The sequence below is a fragment of the Sinocyclocheilus grahami genome, unplaced genomic scaffold, assembly GCF_001515645.1.
Source record: "Sinocyclocheilus grahami isolate Dianchi unplaced genomic scaffold, SAMN03320097.WGS_v1.1 scaffold408.1, whole genome shotgun sequence".
In the NCBI taxonomy this organism is placed as follows: Eukaryota; Metazoa; Chordata; class Actinopteri; order Cypriniformes; family Cyprinidae; genus Sinocyclocheilus; species Sinocyclocheilus grahami.
In genome coordinates, this window is record NW_015505587.1 from 930293 (window position 1) to 947752 (window position 17460).

The following is a 17460-nucleotide window of genomic DNA, read 5'->3' on the forward strand; positions in this document are numbered from 1 at the left end:
TTCGCTGCGGGTGCACCCAGGGTCTGGAGTAGTAGGTGGGAGTGTTAGCAGCGCGTTGTATACTTACCCTGATCTTGTGAGCATCAGCCCGGGATGTTTCCAGCGCGGCTCTCCGCTCTCGCAGCTGGGTCTGCTTCTCCACCAGGTCGTGGATCTGCATCTCCACGGCCTCCAGCTCGAGCTGCTTAAGCAGCAAACTTTGCAAAACACAAAATTTATGTCACTGCCAAAACTTTTGGCCACGACTGTAGAATACGATAGGGGATATATTCACACGTTATAGAAACGGAAATGATGGTGTATAAAATTGATTTTAAGATAAAAATAGACAATAAAGAATTAACTTGACGGAGCTCAAACTCAAAACACGTGGTAGCAACAAACAGGAAGTGACGCATAGTGCACTGTCTGATGCGATACTTTAGCTGATGGCTGCATGGTTAGAATTTTATCTCTAATAGTATCGATCTTGGAAGTAAAGAAGTCATTACTGCTGTACTGTAGGGAAATGTCTGCACCTGTTGATGCTTTATTTTTGTTAATGTACCTTCAGCTAACATAGCATGGGCATGCCGGACAATGGAGTCTCCGACGATCACAGCGTCTCGTTCCGTCTTGCGGAGGGGAGCAAAGCGGTTCCGGGGCGAGATCTGGAAGACCGGAGGTGGTGTAGTGGGAGAGGTCACTGAGCCACTGTATTGAATAAATATCTGTGGTTGTGTTTGTTTTCTTCTAAAAGAGGGCAAAAAAAAAATTCTGAGCTATTGAATTTGGTGAGGAATTGAGACAAGTCAGGAAGATTGTTTACAAAGCAGTCTTTTGTTTTAGAAGTGATGGTTATACCATATTTGTAACAAGGAGTTGAGTTTGCAGCTGATAATGATCCGAAAGGATATCACTCTGCTGCATAATTTCAATGCCATTACCATCAATTCCATGTGACAGTATTAAATCTAAAGTATGTTTACGACAATGAGTAAAGGAATTGATCCTAAGATGGCAAGGCCTGGTGTTATATCATGAGAAGGCCCAGATGGAATCTGCATATGTGAATCCTTTTCTGTGATAATTTATGGATACATTTGAACTAAATACTGTGGAATGTATTTACATAGGGTCAAATGTGATAAATAGATGGCTTGTAGTTTTATAGGCCATGAAATTTCAGGGGTGTTTGAATTTCCTGTTTGGGCAGAATGAAAGGACAGCAGAAGGCAAACCCATCCCTCCTCAGCTGGCTCTGTTTGCCCTGGCCTGCCCTCTGCAGCCGCCGTCCATACTGGAGATCCGCACCAAGAGCTGCTTTTTTAAAACCAAGCATAAGCTGGATTTCACGCCCACTGCGTGTGACGCAAAGTAAGAAATATAAACCCCTATCAATCATGTGTGAAGAAACGTCTCGGGTTACTTATGTAACCATGGTTCCCTGAGGGGAACGAGACACTGCGTCCTCTAGGGGTCGCTATGGGGAACGCCTCGTCGTGACCCGTGTCTGAAGCCTACATTGAAAAAACACCAACTTGTTTGGCCGGCGACAGCCATGACGTCACTACCGTCACGACTAGTGCAAAATAGGCGCCGGTAGCGCACATCATCACTTCTTCGTCTGAAGCTTGTGTCCGCAGCATGGCACAAAAAGCTAGAGGATGCAGTGTCTCGTTCCCCTCAGGGAACCATGGTTACATAAGTAACCCGAGACGTTCGCCCAGTTCTCACCGAGAAGGGGACTCGACCCGCAGCAAGTTCCAACTAGCGGAACCAGATAGTAACAATTCCGGCGTGGGAACACAGCCTGGTTCTCAGACGCCCAGGGGGCTCGACCTTTACTAATGCCGGGTTTTCCCGTCACGACGAGGCGTTCCCCATAGCGACCCCTAGAGGACGCAGTTCGAAGTTCCACGAAAGGGAACTCCTAGTTTTGTTCTTTGTTTGTTTTTCACTTTAGTTTGTTTCAGTTGACTTGTAGATTTGTGAAAGTTAAAAATGACTGAGGGTAGCACTCTAAATTTCTAAACAATAATTGGCTTCTGATATGGTGCACTATTCCTCTGCTCTCAAATATCTCTTGCATGCAAAGCTATGTGTTTTTTTGTTCCTCTACGGAGGGAAGATTGTTCTTGGCTACACAGAGGAAGAGCTATGTTACCGCGGCTCAGGCTATCAGTTCATCCATGCAGCTGACATGCTCTACTGCGCCGAGAACCACATACGGAGTAAGACTCCCTTAAATCAATGTGGATAAAAAAAATGTATACTCACCTTATTTGCTCCCACCGCTGGGTTTCAACATTGCTTCTGTCAGAGTGGAGGTCTAACTGTTGTGGAAATAAACGTATTGCTCCTAAATTGACTATTCATCCAAAAATGAAAAATCGTTTACTCACACTCATGTTGTTCCAAGACATATTCAAAACATAAATTTTTCAAATGAATTTAATAATTTCTCTCCCCTGCAGTGATGACGACGGATGAAAGTGGGTTGACTGTTTTCAGACTGTTGACTAAACAGAACCTCTGGGTTTGGGTACAGTCCATCGCCAGACTTGTCTACAAAAATGGGCAACCAGATTGCATCATCGACTTTCAGAGAGTCATTGTCACGAATCCGGTCCGTGGGCTTCAGGCGGATTGCCATTAGAGGTTATTCTCCCATTACATGGACTTTCACACCACACAGACTGTTACACATCACCCTGGACTGCATTTCCCATGAACCATTGCACTGATTACACGCACACAGCTGAATGCACTGATCACACACACACACACAGCTGAATCCAATCAGACATGCTACTTAAGCCATGGACTTCCTCTCTCTCACTGCCGAGTATTGTTCTGCATTTTTCACTCCCCAAGTGTTAGCTGCCTTACTGAGCCATTCCGTGTTTTCTGTTATCGTCTCGTGTATTGTTTTGCGTGTATCCCTGTTTAGCGGATAGCTACCTTACCGAGCCTGTTTAAGTTTTCATAGTTTTCTTAGTCTAGTCTTAGTCTCGCCTTGTCTGTTTTCCTGGTCTCTGATTCAAGCCACGTCTCTTGGATTAACCCTTTGCTTGCTGTTTCTGACTCTGTTTGCCCCTGCTTGGACCTTTGCCTTCTACCTGGATTTATCTCTTGTCTTGCCTTCGATATTCCGTTTGCCATTGTCTGACCCATGCCTGTTAAAACCACATCTCTTAATAAAAGCTTGCACATGGATCCTCACGCCTCACGTCTCGTCGGTCCCTTTACAGTCATCACATATGCTCTTATTTGTGTCTTTGTGAAAATTTAGTCTCTTTAGCTTTCATATTGAACAACCTGTAAATGAAATAGTACTTATAGTAAATAAGTATTTACAGGTAATTTTTATTATAATATAATAAGTCAGCACAAAATTAAAATTCACCCAATTTATTTGCTAAATACTTGTTATTGATTTTATTGTAAATATGAATGACTCATCCATACATATATTAAATTTTTTGACCTCGTAATTTTTAATGCTGCAATGAGACGGAAGTAGTGACAGATATTTTCTTTCGACGTACATCTGAGTAATGCATTATGGAAAAAATAAATAAAAATGTAGGATGGGGACTTGGTTCCATCCATGGATTGTTGATTGGATTTTGAAATGTGTGCCTTACACTCAAAAATGGAGGCTGAAGAATGTGAGAATGCAGGGATGGGGTTTAAGTGAATGATAGAAGTCTGGCATTCTGTACCAGTGAAAAGTTCACCAGATAATCAAATGATATGGCAGTTTTTTTTTTATTACAATTTATATTCACAATGAATATAAACAATATTCACTTTAGTTAAATTGTCATTACTCAATTCTCGAGTGAAACAACAGACTTGGTGACTTATGCTGGACGTCTCCAATCATTTAGTCTGCTTAAGCCCCAAGTTATTTTTTTTCTTGAATGTTATGGACAGTCTATAGTCAGCAAAGGCAAAGCGTGAAAACAAAAAACCTAAAGCCTAAACTTTTTTTCTAACTTTTTAGCTTTGTTGCAATCACTTTTATTTGCTACAAATCTAGTATTAATATTGTTATTTGGTAATAGCATTCAATATTGTTTCTCTTTAGGCGTCTTGTTTGGTAATGAGTCCTTCTGTCTTCTACAGGAACGAGGAAGGTGAGGAGAACCTGAGAAAGCGTGCTATGATGGTTCCCTTTAGCTTTACTACAGGAGAGGCTGTTCTCTATGACATGAACCTGCCCATATCTCTGGGTAACACCATACCTTCTGATACCACTGCTCTGAATGACAGTACCCAACCTAGAACCACCGGAACTGTAGACCCTGACTCCTTGCTGGGCTCCATGCTGGAGCAGGATGAGTCAATATATGTGTTTCCTGCAGATGAGCGCTCACTGTCGGTTCAGGGCTTAGGGAAGGAGGATCTTGGTGGGATATTCTCCAGTTACTAGCAAGAGATTGTTCTTTCACTCTCTGAAAGTTCTCTTTTCAAACAAGAGCCAATAATCAGTTCTGGAGGAGATGACAGCTGTGAGATACTGAACTTCATGGGGAGTTTAGGGATCAGCCCAGAAGATCTGAAGTTCCTCCAAGACGAACTGTTGCTCAGGATTGACCTTGATGGTTGGAATGACGTGGCATACCTCACAGATGGCATCTTCTCCTATGTACAACACTCTCTCAGGACAAACACAGACTGTACAGTGTCTGGTGACAATGTTAAGGAGAAGGATCTCACCGGGAAGCCTGTGCAGACCTTCACACCTCCACAGCAAACTTCTGCATTTCTCCTACAGGATTCATGCGATTCTCTCACATTATTACCTGAGGAACAACAGATGACTTTTATAACAGAACATCCTGAACCAAAGACACAACATGTCACACAAATACAATCTCACATTGAACTGCAGGCCATATCAGATCTCCAAAACAATCCTCAAGGACACCAGCACAAAATGTCTCAGTTGTACAATGGGACAGGAATCACACAATGCCAACTTTCACAAATAACAATCCAAAAACATCAGGTTCAGGCGATGAGCCAACAGTCGCAGTGCTCATACCTTCTACCTCTCCATCCGCTGGAGTGTAAAACACTCAGAAATGCTCAGGTTTGTGGGAACCTCAGTGAAGTTCTGGCCAGCGACACTCAGCAGGTTCCTCCCCTCTTCCAGCCAGAGTTTAAGCAGCCTGGATGCTTTTACCTGGAGACACCCCCTCTGGTTCTGAAGCACCTCTACAGGAACCATCTGAGCACCGTGTCTTTCAGCTGCTCCCAGCAGCACTCTCCAACTTATATCACTACAGGTGATACAGGTATGAGTGAGTTCACTGCTCAGGACCTTAAGGAGCTGCTCAATGGCCTGGATGGTGATGTGGAGAGGACCAAGCACTCAGGACCAAACAGAGGAGTGGGTGTCGGATTGAGCCTGGATCAACAAGATTACATAGGCCAGGTAAGAGCCAAACCAAATGCGAGGGTCACCTACCTTCACTCTTAAACATAAAGGTTTTTTATTGTCATCTATGGTTCCATAAAGAACCTTTAACATCAATGGAAGCTTTCCATTGCACAAAAGTTTCTATATAATGGAAAAGGTTCTTTAATTTTTGGTTCTTTTAAGAGCTGCTTACTGAATGGTTCTTTGGGGAACCCAAAATTATTATTCTATGGCATCACTGCAGAAATCCTCTTTTGGAAGAGTTTTGTTACTAGGTGGGTCTTATGGTACTTTGATGTTTAGAGATTTGATGTGTGATGAAATCAGTATTTGTAATTAAAACTTGTTGTATAGTCAGTCACCAAAATTATCAGGGCTGGTTGTCGGTAAACATTTCCAGATTGCGATTCACAAGCTCTTGATTCAATTCTGATCCATTTGGATATATTTAAGTTACAATGCACATTTTGTTTACATGTGAGAAACGTTCTCTCAGCTAATGCTGTAAAATACACAGGGAACCGTCTAACTTGGTACATTATGACCAAATTCATTTTAAATTTTAAAATAATAAGACCCACATTATGTAGTAGAATTGCTACTTATTATACAGCCAATATATCAGTTTAAAACACATTTTAAGTAGCGTTTCTTTTGTAAAACTGTTATAACAATTTATATATTAATATAATTGTATGTGTAGATTTATTATAAGGACCAGCTCAAAAGAGTAATTTTTTTTTTATTTGGACTACACTTGTTGCACTGTATGAATTTGATTAATCAAAAAGAACAGGTTCATAAAAGGTATTTGTTCATACATTTGCCTACATTGGTCGCACTGAATGTTATTGTTTGCAGCCCATTCAGTTCAAACTGTAAGCTCTTTTGCTGTGGGGCTGTAAAATCTGTGCTGGAAAACATTGATCTTGGGATTTAAGAATTGATATTATGGTGATTCTAATGAATTTGAACACAGCCATACTAAATCCATTCAAATTGTTCTAATGATACAAAAATAATCTCTAATCAGTTTCAGAATGGAGGCCAAACAAGGAGACATTTGACTCAACATCCCAACCAGCATCAGAACAACAACGGATCTTATCCAAATCTGTCTTTAGGAGAACACTTGTGACTGATCAGCTGACTATCATGAAGAAACAGAGCAAAAAACTTGGTGGCACTTGATTCATACCTATCAGTGTTCACCATGCTCTGGGCTGGGCCTGGGCCAGAAAAGAGCAGCAGCAGAGGACAGGATTAGGAGGAGGAAGCAGACATTGGGGTGAAGGAAAGGCTGAAAATGGACAAAGTAAGGTACAAATGTCCTGTGGCTCAGCATGACATCTAAGATGAATGAAGATTTTTCAATGTTTTTGTGGGTGCTTTTCTTCCCTTCACTTCACAAATGTCCCGTGGCTCAGCATGACATCTAAGATGAATGAAGAACCAGCCTGTTTGTATCAGTTAGATATTAGAATCATTCATCAGTGGCTTCCCTCTTATATGAACAGTGCTGTCACAGTACTTTGATAAATGTCTCTTTAAATGTCTCTCATGAGATTTGCAAATCTATTGGCCTGCCAAAAGCATGTCCCAAAGCAATGTATACAGTGTACTTCAGCAAATGCCAAACAAGCCATGTTTTTTTTCAAATATGCAATAATGTTTAGAAAGTAGGTCAACACAGCTATCCAATTTGCAGCTCTTCACATGCTAGCTTGTTTATTCTATAAAATAATGTCAAAGGCCAAATATTATATAGTATATGATTTATTTGGGTGATTTACTCGAAGCTGTGACTTCCTGTCGACAGTATTTTCAGTTGAGCTGAAGATTTTTAAATGTTTTTGTGGGCGCTTTTCTTCCCTTCACTTTTTTGAATAATTGAAATCATTAAATTAAAGTTTTTTTTCTTAGTATTTTTAGTATAGCATTTTGTAATGATTAGTAGTACTGATGGGTAATCCGAGTAATCGGGAACCTGTGTGGGTCTCCCTAGACTGTCATTTGTATAATAATGTATCATTTTCTGATCATTTATTTTTTGAGGGAAGCTATTGCAGACAATCAGACACATGTAGCACTTATGAACAGATTAATTCAGCTGTTTAGCTTCCCAGGAGACATAGACTTTAACCAAACTGTAAATCAAACAATGTTTAGTTTTCTACAAGAATGTATTCATAAAGCATTTAAATTGTTACACAAGCAGTTGAGATATTTTGATGGATGACCAAACTTGAAAGACCAAGACTTGGAAGTTTATTAATGCTTCTGAAAAAAAGGGTCAGTTTGATTGATTTTTTTAAATTATTATATTTTGAAAGATGCCTATTATGCTCACCAAGACTTGGTTTTGATAAAAAAAAGTAAATTTAAAATAATTATTTAAAAAATGTCACTTATTCCTATGATGTCAAAGCTGATTTTTCAGCGGTCATTTCTCCAGTCTTCAGTGTCACATGATCATTCAGAAGTCATTCTAATATGCTAATTTGTTGCTCAAGAAACATTTCTTGAAAACAGTTGTGCTGCTAAATATTTTTGTGGAAAGCATTATACTTTTTTTCAGGATTCTTTGAAATATAAATTTCAAATAAACTATTTTGCCTAAAATAGGAGTCTCTCTCATTACATTGTAAATGTATTTACTTTCATTTTTGATTAATTAAATGTGTCCTTGCTGAATAAAAGTATTAATTTCTTTAAAAATATTGTACTGACCCTAAACTTTTGTACAGCAGTGTAAATACCTCAACTCAACTCTACTTTACTTATAGAGCACTTTAAACACCACAAGTGGAACCAAAGTGCTGTACAGGGTAAGATAAAAGAGAAAACAGAAACAGAAACATAATATCAATGCAAACGGATGACACACGCATACAAAGCATTTCAAAATGCTAAAGAGATCAAATAAGTTTCAAGCACACTGAAATACTGTACACCCAATGCAGGAGAATATTTTACAGACAGAGGAAGGTCATTCCAGAGCCTAGGAGCTGCAACAGAGAATGCCCGATCACCTTTACATTTTAAACGAGATTGCGGAACCATAAGGAGCAATTGATCATTTGAGAGAGATCTACTGGATTGACAGAGACTGAAAAAAGTCAGTAAGGTGCTAGGCCATGCAGAGCCTTAAAAACATACAACAACACTTGGTAATGAATTTTGTATCGTATGGGTAACCAATGCAGTTTGATTAACACAGGAGTAATATGCTCTCTCTTCTTAGTACCCATTAAAAGTCTGGCAGCTGAGTTCTGAACAAGCTGCAAAACACCAAGGTTTCTCACGCTAGACAGCCCCCCCCCCCCCCAATAAAATTGGTCCCAGAATAGAACCCTGAGGAGCCCCACACATAAGTGGGGCAACAGTAGAAGAATAATCCCCTAAACTGACTGAGTAGGTCCTATCTTTCAAATAGGAAGAGAACCATTTCAGGGCTAAGCCCTGAATACCAACCTGGGGCCTCATTTATAACCGTTGCGTACTCACAAAACCTGCCCTGAAAGAGGCGTACGCCACTTCCTACGCAAAGGGTGAGATTTATAAAAACAAACTTGACGGGTTTTCATGTCGATATACACATTTACATTAAATATTCCACTCACATTAATGGAGAAATTACATAACTGAAATTACATAAAGTCATTACACAGAAGTTAACCCAAAATTATATGAATTTAGACATAGCCTATTGATTGCGCTTGATCACTTTTCCTGTGGCATGCTATGTTTTAATGCCAGCGAGGAGTGCTATGCGCCCAATAATTCATCTTTAAATTAAACTGCAGATCACGTTATGAGAAAATATTTAGATTGAGAACAATGAGCAACGATGCACACTTACTTCGATATTATGGCAAACACTGCTGGATTTGGTGGTTGAACGGTCCATTGTCCAGTTTGAATAGGTCCAGTGATAACAGCTTACTGTACAACCGCAACTGCACAGTTGCGGTTGTACAGTACCGAAGGCATCTCCACAACATTATGAAAAAAACACTGTATTTGCAGGATACAACTTGAAGAAAACGGTAAGATTTGCACATTTCCTTTTTAAAATACTTCAGTGCTTACGGAGTCAGACAGCTGTATTTACACTGCAATGAATATGCCTATCTGTTTCCACTAAAATAGCTCAAATATGTTCACCTTATCAGCAAAACTGCATTAATTAAAATTAAAATTTAATTTGATTTAGATTGTTTAAAACAATTTAAATACTACCTATTTGGCCAGTGGAAAAGCATGAGCTCAACTCTATTCTAAAATATTTAGCCTATCTGAGAACTATTTTAAACAGTTTTGTTTTTATGGATATTTTGATATATTTATTCTAAAACATAACAAGGATACTGGATGATTTTTAGCGATAAAAATTGTTTATGACACAAATGGCATTTATAGTCCGTATCTCTTATTCCCTTAATGTCACGTTTATGGAATGTGCATGGAAATTATATGCAGATGAGGTTATGCATAGTAAAACTAGGCGTTGTAAGCTCCATATATGGTGATTTCGGGAGGAGTCGGGGTGAAGATGCACGTATGCACAATTTTACCCTGACTGGGATTTATAAAGGGATTTTTGCACAGGTTCTGGCATACGCATGGTTTTATAAATCTGAAAACTTTTGTGCGTACACAAAATCTAGCTTTTGTGCATACGTACACTTTTAGAATGAAATCTACGGAGAGTTTTATAAATGAGACCCCTGGCCCCTAAGACGATCAATGAGAATATTATGATCAACTGTATCAAATACCATGGTAAGGTCTAACAGAAGCAGAACAACACAGCTTCCAGAATCAATTCCTCGTAAGATGTCATTAGAGACCCTCAACAGAGCAGACTCTGTACTATGGCCAGCTCTAAAACCTGATTGGAATCTATCTAAAATTGTATTCCTCATTAAAAAATTATTAAACTGTGGATACACATTTCCCCCCCAGTATCTTAGACATAAAAGGGAATTTTTTTTGTTTTGCTTTTGAGTACTGTAATCCTTTAAATCAGTTTGTTCACCTTGCATCTAAATGGATATTGATATATTGATATATATAGATGTCCTGATCCAGGGAGGGTCTGTGTTGTACCAAATACCTTCCACTTCTTAATAATAGACTTCACTGTGCTTCTAGGCATTGATGAAGCCTGTGAATTTATTTTTGTATCGATCTCCTGACTCGTACCTGTCCACAACTTTATCCCGGAGATCTTTTGACAGTGCCTTGCCACCCATAGTTGATTGTTTGCTTCAGTTGCACTGCCAAGGACTGAAATGCTCCAGGAAAGCTCTCATGCTGAGCTAATCAAAATGATCACAGTTGAAAGTCAAATTTTATTTATTTATTTATTACCTTTATTTAACCAGGAAGAAACTCATTGAGATTAAAAATCTATTTTTCAAGAGTGTCCTGGCCAAGATAGGCAGCAGTACAACCATACATACATACAGGTACAAAATATAGTAACATAAAACAACTGAAATAGCGAATCCTTTAAAATAAACCACATTCAATAACACATCAGGCAGAACATCTACAGCCAGATGTGACTGCTTCCAAGTCAGTTAACATCCTCTTAAAAGCGACCAATGAGACCAGCGTATCAATTTTCATAGATTTCTGTAATTTGTTCCATGAAGCATACTTAAACGCCTTTTTTTCCCAGCTCAGTTCTAACCTTTGGAACAGACAGAAGGAAAAGATCCTGTGAACGAAGATTGTAAGTCCCAGTATTATTTACACTGCTGTAGGTCAGAAGGTAGGATGGAAGTAGACCTAAAATAGCTTTGTATATGAAGATATACCAATGTTGAATTCTCCGCATTGATAGAGAAGGTCATCCAACACGTTCATACAGTTCACAATGGTGAGTGAGGACTTTAAAACCAGTTATGAACTTCAGAGCTCCATGGTATACAGTGTCCAGTGCATGTAAACTTTGAGACGAAGCATGCATATATAAAACATCACCATAGTCAAGTATAGACATAAAAGTGGCAGCAACCAGCCTCTTTCTAGATTCGAACGAAAGGCAGGATTTGATTCTAAATCTAATTTAAGTTTTAATCTTTTTGCTAGCTGCTGAATATGAAAGGCAAAAGAAAGAGATTCATCTATTAAAATACCAAGATATCTGTTTTTAGAGACACATTCAATCTTCGTTCCCTGGGAAGTGAGGATTGAAGGCAGATTTGATTTGGATTTCAAATTTGAAAAAAGCATGACTTGTTTTTTCAGCATTTAAAACAAGTTTTAAATCATAAAGATTCTGTTGGAGCTTGTTAAAATCAAGTTGTAATTGGGAGAGAGCCTGGTCTGCGGTGGGTGCTGAGCAATACAGTACAGTGTCATCTGCATAAAAATTTAATTTTCCTTTAGGCACGTTACTATCAATGTTATTTATATAGAGAATAAAAAGTAGTGGCCCCAGGACTAACCCCCGAGGCACGACTTTTGTTATTTTGAGATAGCGAGAGGTGTTGCCTGCACACACTGAGTTCTGTCTGTAAGATAATTATCAAACCAGCTGACAGTTTGTTCAGAAAGTCCAGCCCTACACAGTCTGTGCTTGAGCACTGTGTTGTCCACTGTATCAAATGCCTTAGAGAGGTCAATAAAGAGGGCTGCACAATGCTGCTTGTTATCTATAGATTCAATAAAGTCATTTAAAACCTTAAAAGCTGCCGATGTTGCATTATGCTTTTTTCTGAAACCAGATTGGAAGTCAGATAAAACATTTTTATTGTTAAACAAATCTTTTAATTGATCACTGACAAGGGACTCTAAAACCTTGACCAAAACTGACAATTTTGAAATCTGTCTGTAGTTATTTAAGATAGAAGGGTCACCACCTTTTAACAGGGGAACCACAAAGGCTGATTTCCAGATGGAAGATATGACATTTGTGTTCAAGCACAGATTAAAAATATTAGTTAAAGGCACTGCAATAAAATTTGCTGCTAGCTTTAAAAAAATAAGGATCCAATTGATCAGGGCCTGCAGATTTTGTCGTGTCCAAATGCTTGAGGGCTTCATTTACGTCTGAAGCTATAATAGGACTAAAACTAAAAGAAGGATCCAAACCAACAGTCTCCACTGTAGAAGAACACCCATGTTGAGTATTGAGTGACTCAAATAAAAATCCTCCTGAGGCTATGAAATGTTCATTGAAACAGTCAAGTATTTTGGTCTTGTCCGTGAGTTTTTGAGAGTCTATCATAATGCTTGAAGGAAATTCCTGGCCTTTACTGTTTTCTGATAACGATTTGATAGTTTTCCAAAATTTTGATGGGTTATTTAGGTTATGAGTAGTTTGAGAAAGAAAATGGTCAGCTTTGGCTTGTCTAATTTTTAGAGTACGTGCATTACGCAGTTGCCTGAAAACCAGTCAGTCAGAATTCTGATTTGATTTTCTGGTTTTTGCACATGCCACGTTGCTCTCATGAAGGATATTTGCTAAATCAGAAGAAAACCAAGCATTGTTTCGGTCTTTAACTCTGTATTTCTTTAGTGGAGCATACTTATTAACTATATTGGTGAACCCCTCATGAAAGAGGTTCCAGGCACTATCAACATCTGCACTAATATTAATTTTTTCCCAATCATAATTAGATAACTCGTAAAGGAATTCTTGTTCTGAGAAATGCTTCATGTTACACTTGACTATAATGCGTGGTTTAATTTGAGGTATTTTAGTATTTCTAACTGTTGCTACGACACAGTGGTCACTAATGTCGTTTGCAAATATGAGTACTTATGAGGAACGTTAGTTAGAATCACATCTATTAGCAATGATTTTTCCGGGTTTTTGAAGTTTAGCCGTGTGGGACTGTCAACAATCGGAAAGAGATTTAATGAATCACAATAAGCTCTGAAATCATCAGATACTGGTTGTAACCAGTTCCAATTTAGGTCTCCGAAGGCTACTAATTCCTTAGAGTTCAAATCAGAAAGGAGTTGCATTAAAGAGGGCAGAGCACCGCTAACAGCTGAAGGTGTCCTATAACAACCAACGACCTATATACAAAGTGATTTAGAAACTTTAAGCTCCAAGGCTAAAAATTCAAACTGTTTAACTACCAATATTGATAACAGTATATTAACTTGATACTGGTTTTTGATGTAAATTGCTACACCCCCACCTCTATTAGGGCGTTCGGTCCTAAAAACATTATAACCACTTATATTGACTTCTTTATCTGAAACCGATTTACTTAACCAAGTTTCAGACAAGACAATTACATCAGTATCTGTAGAGTGAGCCCAGATATGCAACATGTCCATTTTAGGAACACGACTGCATACATTAAAATGAAAGAAACCAAGACCAGACCTTTATTTAAAATCTGCCGGGGTGTTAAAGCCTATAGGGGTGTCTGGGCCTGGGTTTGGCTGCACATTTCCTGACATCAACAGTAATAAAGCAATTAAGCATTTTAGCTTAAATGATTTCTTGTACTTGTTCATTGCTTCTCCGACCAAAATTGGAATCTAGGAACACACAGGAGATAGTGGTAAAATTGTCACATAATGTCATAATACTAGACAAACAGACCAAGTCAACAGTATCAGAGGGGAAAAATAGGGGCAGAGGGAGTGATGCGACATTAAGTGAACAGCCAAACGCACGTGCCTTTATATGATTCACACAGTATTGGGAGCACTGGACTGGAATAGCCATTCCAGTAGTTGGTGCCCCCAGAGATAAATAAGAACAAAGAAAAAGTAAAACTGAAAAAGGCAAGGAGCAACCACTTCTTTCTCTCCATGCCCATCGCACCACCCAGACGTAGAAAGACAAAATATTACATAGGATCCAAAAGCAAAAACAAAAATCCAGTACGGGTTATCCGTTTCTCAGCGGCGACTGATGATGTTGCGTTTCGTCACTCGTAAACGGGAAGCCCAGCGAGTGAGGCAATGCTGCGGGCAAAAAAAGTCAAAATCAAGGCATAGCCTATGGCTAAATGGCTTTGTGTGCCATTGAGAAGGTGATTAGCTACACCTGATTGAGTTTACAAGTCATTTTTAGGAGGGGTGATCCTTTTTCTAACTCAGTGATTCTGGTTTTTATTTTTTTCAGATATGTTGGTGTTATATCTTTCACTTGGATGTTATAAGTTGCACTGAGTAAATACAGCTGAATAAAACAAAAACTGTCCGTCTTCATTTCAGGCTGCCAAGCAACAAAATGTGATTAGGGGGTGATTCTTATCTATACCCACTGCCCAGATAGCAAAATTCCTGAGGCCTAGATCAGGCCCACACCTGACACTTTCATCTGGCCCACATACCACGTGGAATGATGGCAATTGGGCAGTATGCTCCTGTTTGCTAGATTTGGGCCACAAGCAAGCCAAAAGAAGGCCCAGTGTCAGCCATGAATAAACCAAATAAAGCAGAACTGGTCCAAATCTGGACCACATTGATTTGAATTCTGGCCCAGATACGGCCCAGATCCAACACCTTTCTCCGGCCCACATACTGTGAAGAATGATGGCACTTGGGCGGTCCACTCCTGTTTGCCAAATTTGGGCCACAAGCAAGCCAAAGGAAAGCCCAATGTCAGCCATGAATAAACCAAATAAAGCAGAACTGGCCCAAATCTAGGCCACATTGATTTTAATTCTGGCCCAGCTCCGACCCAGATCCAACACCTTTCCCCGGCCCACATACTGTGAAGAATGATGGCATTTGGGTGGACCACTCCTGTTTGCAGATTTGGACCACAAGCAAGTCAAAGGAAGGCCTAATGTCCGCCATGAGTAAACCAAATAAAGCAGAACTGGCCCAAATCTGGGCCAAATCGATTTTAATTCTGGCCCAGATCCAACACATTACTCTGGCCCACATACTGTGAAGAATGATGGCATTTGGGTGGACCACTCCTGTTTGCAGATTTGGACCACAAGCAAGTCAAAGGAAGGCCTAATGTCCGCCATGAGTAAACCAAATAAAGCAGAACTGGCCCAAATCTGGGCCAAATCGATTTTAATTCTGGCCCAGATCCAACACATTACTCTGGCCCACATACTGTGAAGAATGATGGCATTTGGGTGGACCACTCCTGTTTGCAGATTTGGACCACAAGCAAGTCAAAGGAAGGCCTAATGTCCGCCATGAGTAAACCAAATAAAGCAGAACTGGCCCAAATCTGGGCCAAATCGATTTTAATTCTGGCCCAGATCCAACACATTACTCTGGCCCACATACTGTGAAGAATGATGGCACTTGGGCGGTCCGCTCCTGTTTGCCAAATTTGGGCCACAAGCAAGCCATAGGTAGGCCGCATGTCAGCCATGAAAATAAATAAATAATATAAATCAGAATTGGCCCACATCTGGGCCACATTCATTTTAATTCTGGCCCAGATCTAACACCTTGTTCTGGCCTACATACTATGTAGAATGATGGCATTTGGGCAGTCCAGTTCTGTTTGCCAGATTTGGGCCTCAAGTAAGCCTTAGCATTGCTGCATTTAAGCCAACCAAATAAACCAAAACTGGCCCTAATGTGGGCCACAGTTGATTTTTATTCTAACCCTGGTCTTCCCTACATTCCTCATGTGGCCCACATGCTGCATGGAATGGTGGCATTTTGGCAGTGGTCCACAAGCAGGCCACTACACATTTTAGCTAATAATGAACTAAATAATCCATAAATATACATCACCTGGTCCACACTAAGCCTTAAGTGAGTTATGCATCAACAATACTCAACATTGTAAAGAGAAATTTAAAAATGTTCTCCATAAATGCTCAAATAAGTTCCAGAAATGTGTCTTACTTGATAAAATCATCCCGACCCAAGTTTTGCACAAGCAGCAATTAAAATGTCACAGATAAATATTCAAAGACACATTCCAATACTTCAAAAACTATTCTTCGCAAGTTTGAACTTAAATACTTCTCACTCAGACTCTACCTAAACAGTAAGTCTGTGAGTGTCATAGCTACTAGTGATGTTAGGTTCTTGAATGAATCGTTCTTTTGAGCTGGTTCACAAATCGAACTGTACCGAACTTTAGTTCCGGATTGATGACGCAGGACGCACGGCCCAAAGTATCACGTCCAACTCAAAAAGAACCGATTGAGCCGGTTCAACCAGCTGTTGAAGTTTGCCGAGGATTACCGAGGACTCAACAAGAATGTCTCGGTTACGTATGGTAACCCTCGTTCCCTGAAGGAGGGAACGGAGACGTCACATTGTGACCGATGAATTGGGATATCGCTTCGATAGACCAATCTACTTCAAGTGTAAACTAAACGAACCAATGCACATTGGCATGCAATTATTGCATCCAGCTGCCGCTGATCACAGCGTGAGTATAATAAGGCAGCAGGTGCAATGCATACCAGGTTTTTGCTGAGGAGCCGAGCCGGCGACCCAACCGCTCAGTGGTGGTACAGCAACCATGGCGACGGGACGTGACGTCTCCGTTCCCTCCTTCAGGGAACGAGGGTTACCATACGTAACCGAGACGTTCACTATGAGTCACGTCGTGACCGACGAATTGGGATCCCTACCAAAGCGCCATGGTGCTGCCCCTTCCAGTGCCCTGTGCGAGTCGCCTGCGCCCCTATCTGGTGTAGGCCGGGGCTCGGGACAAGTAGTTCCACTCACCATTTTTCAAAGCACTACCTTACTAAGTGAGACTGGATAACACTGGGAAAACCGAGGGTGACGGAGGATCTCAACAGGGTCTACTGTAGGACACTCTGGAGCAGTTTTAGCAAGCCGACACTAACCAGGGCCTCTCGGCGCCACTACCCGTTTGAGGTGAGAACACAGGAGCATACCGGCTCCACACGGAGGCTATAGAATCTAGCGAATGTGTTGGGGGTCGCCCAGCCTGCGGGTAACACAGCCCCACAAATATCTGCCAGCGAGGCTAGCCAACGCCCGGGAGGATGCAACACTTCTAGTTGAGTGAGCTCGCAGCCTGAATGGGCAGGGCACACCCTGTGCCTGATAAGCCAGGGTGATGGCATCCACAATCCAGTGGGCCATCCTCTGCTTAGAGA

The 17460-nt window shown here is 40.4% G+C and overlaps 1 pseudogene; it reads left to right on the forward strand.

The window, feature by feature from the left end:
* Positions 1-579: 579 nt before the first annotated feature.
* On the forward strand, positions 580-5473 carry LOC107550802 (aryl hydrocarbon receptor-like; annotated as a pseudogene).
* The last annotated feature ends 11987 nt before the right edge of the window (positions 5474-17460 follow it).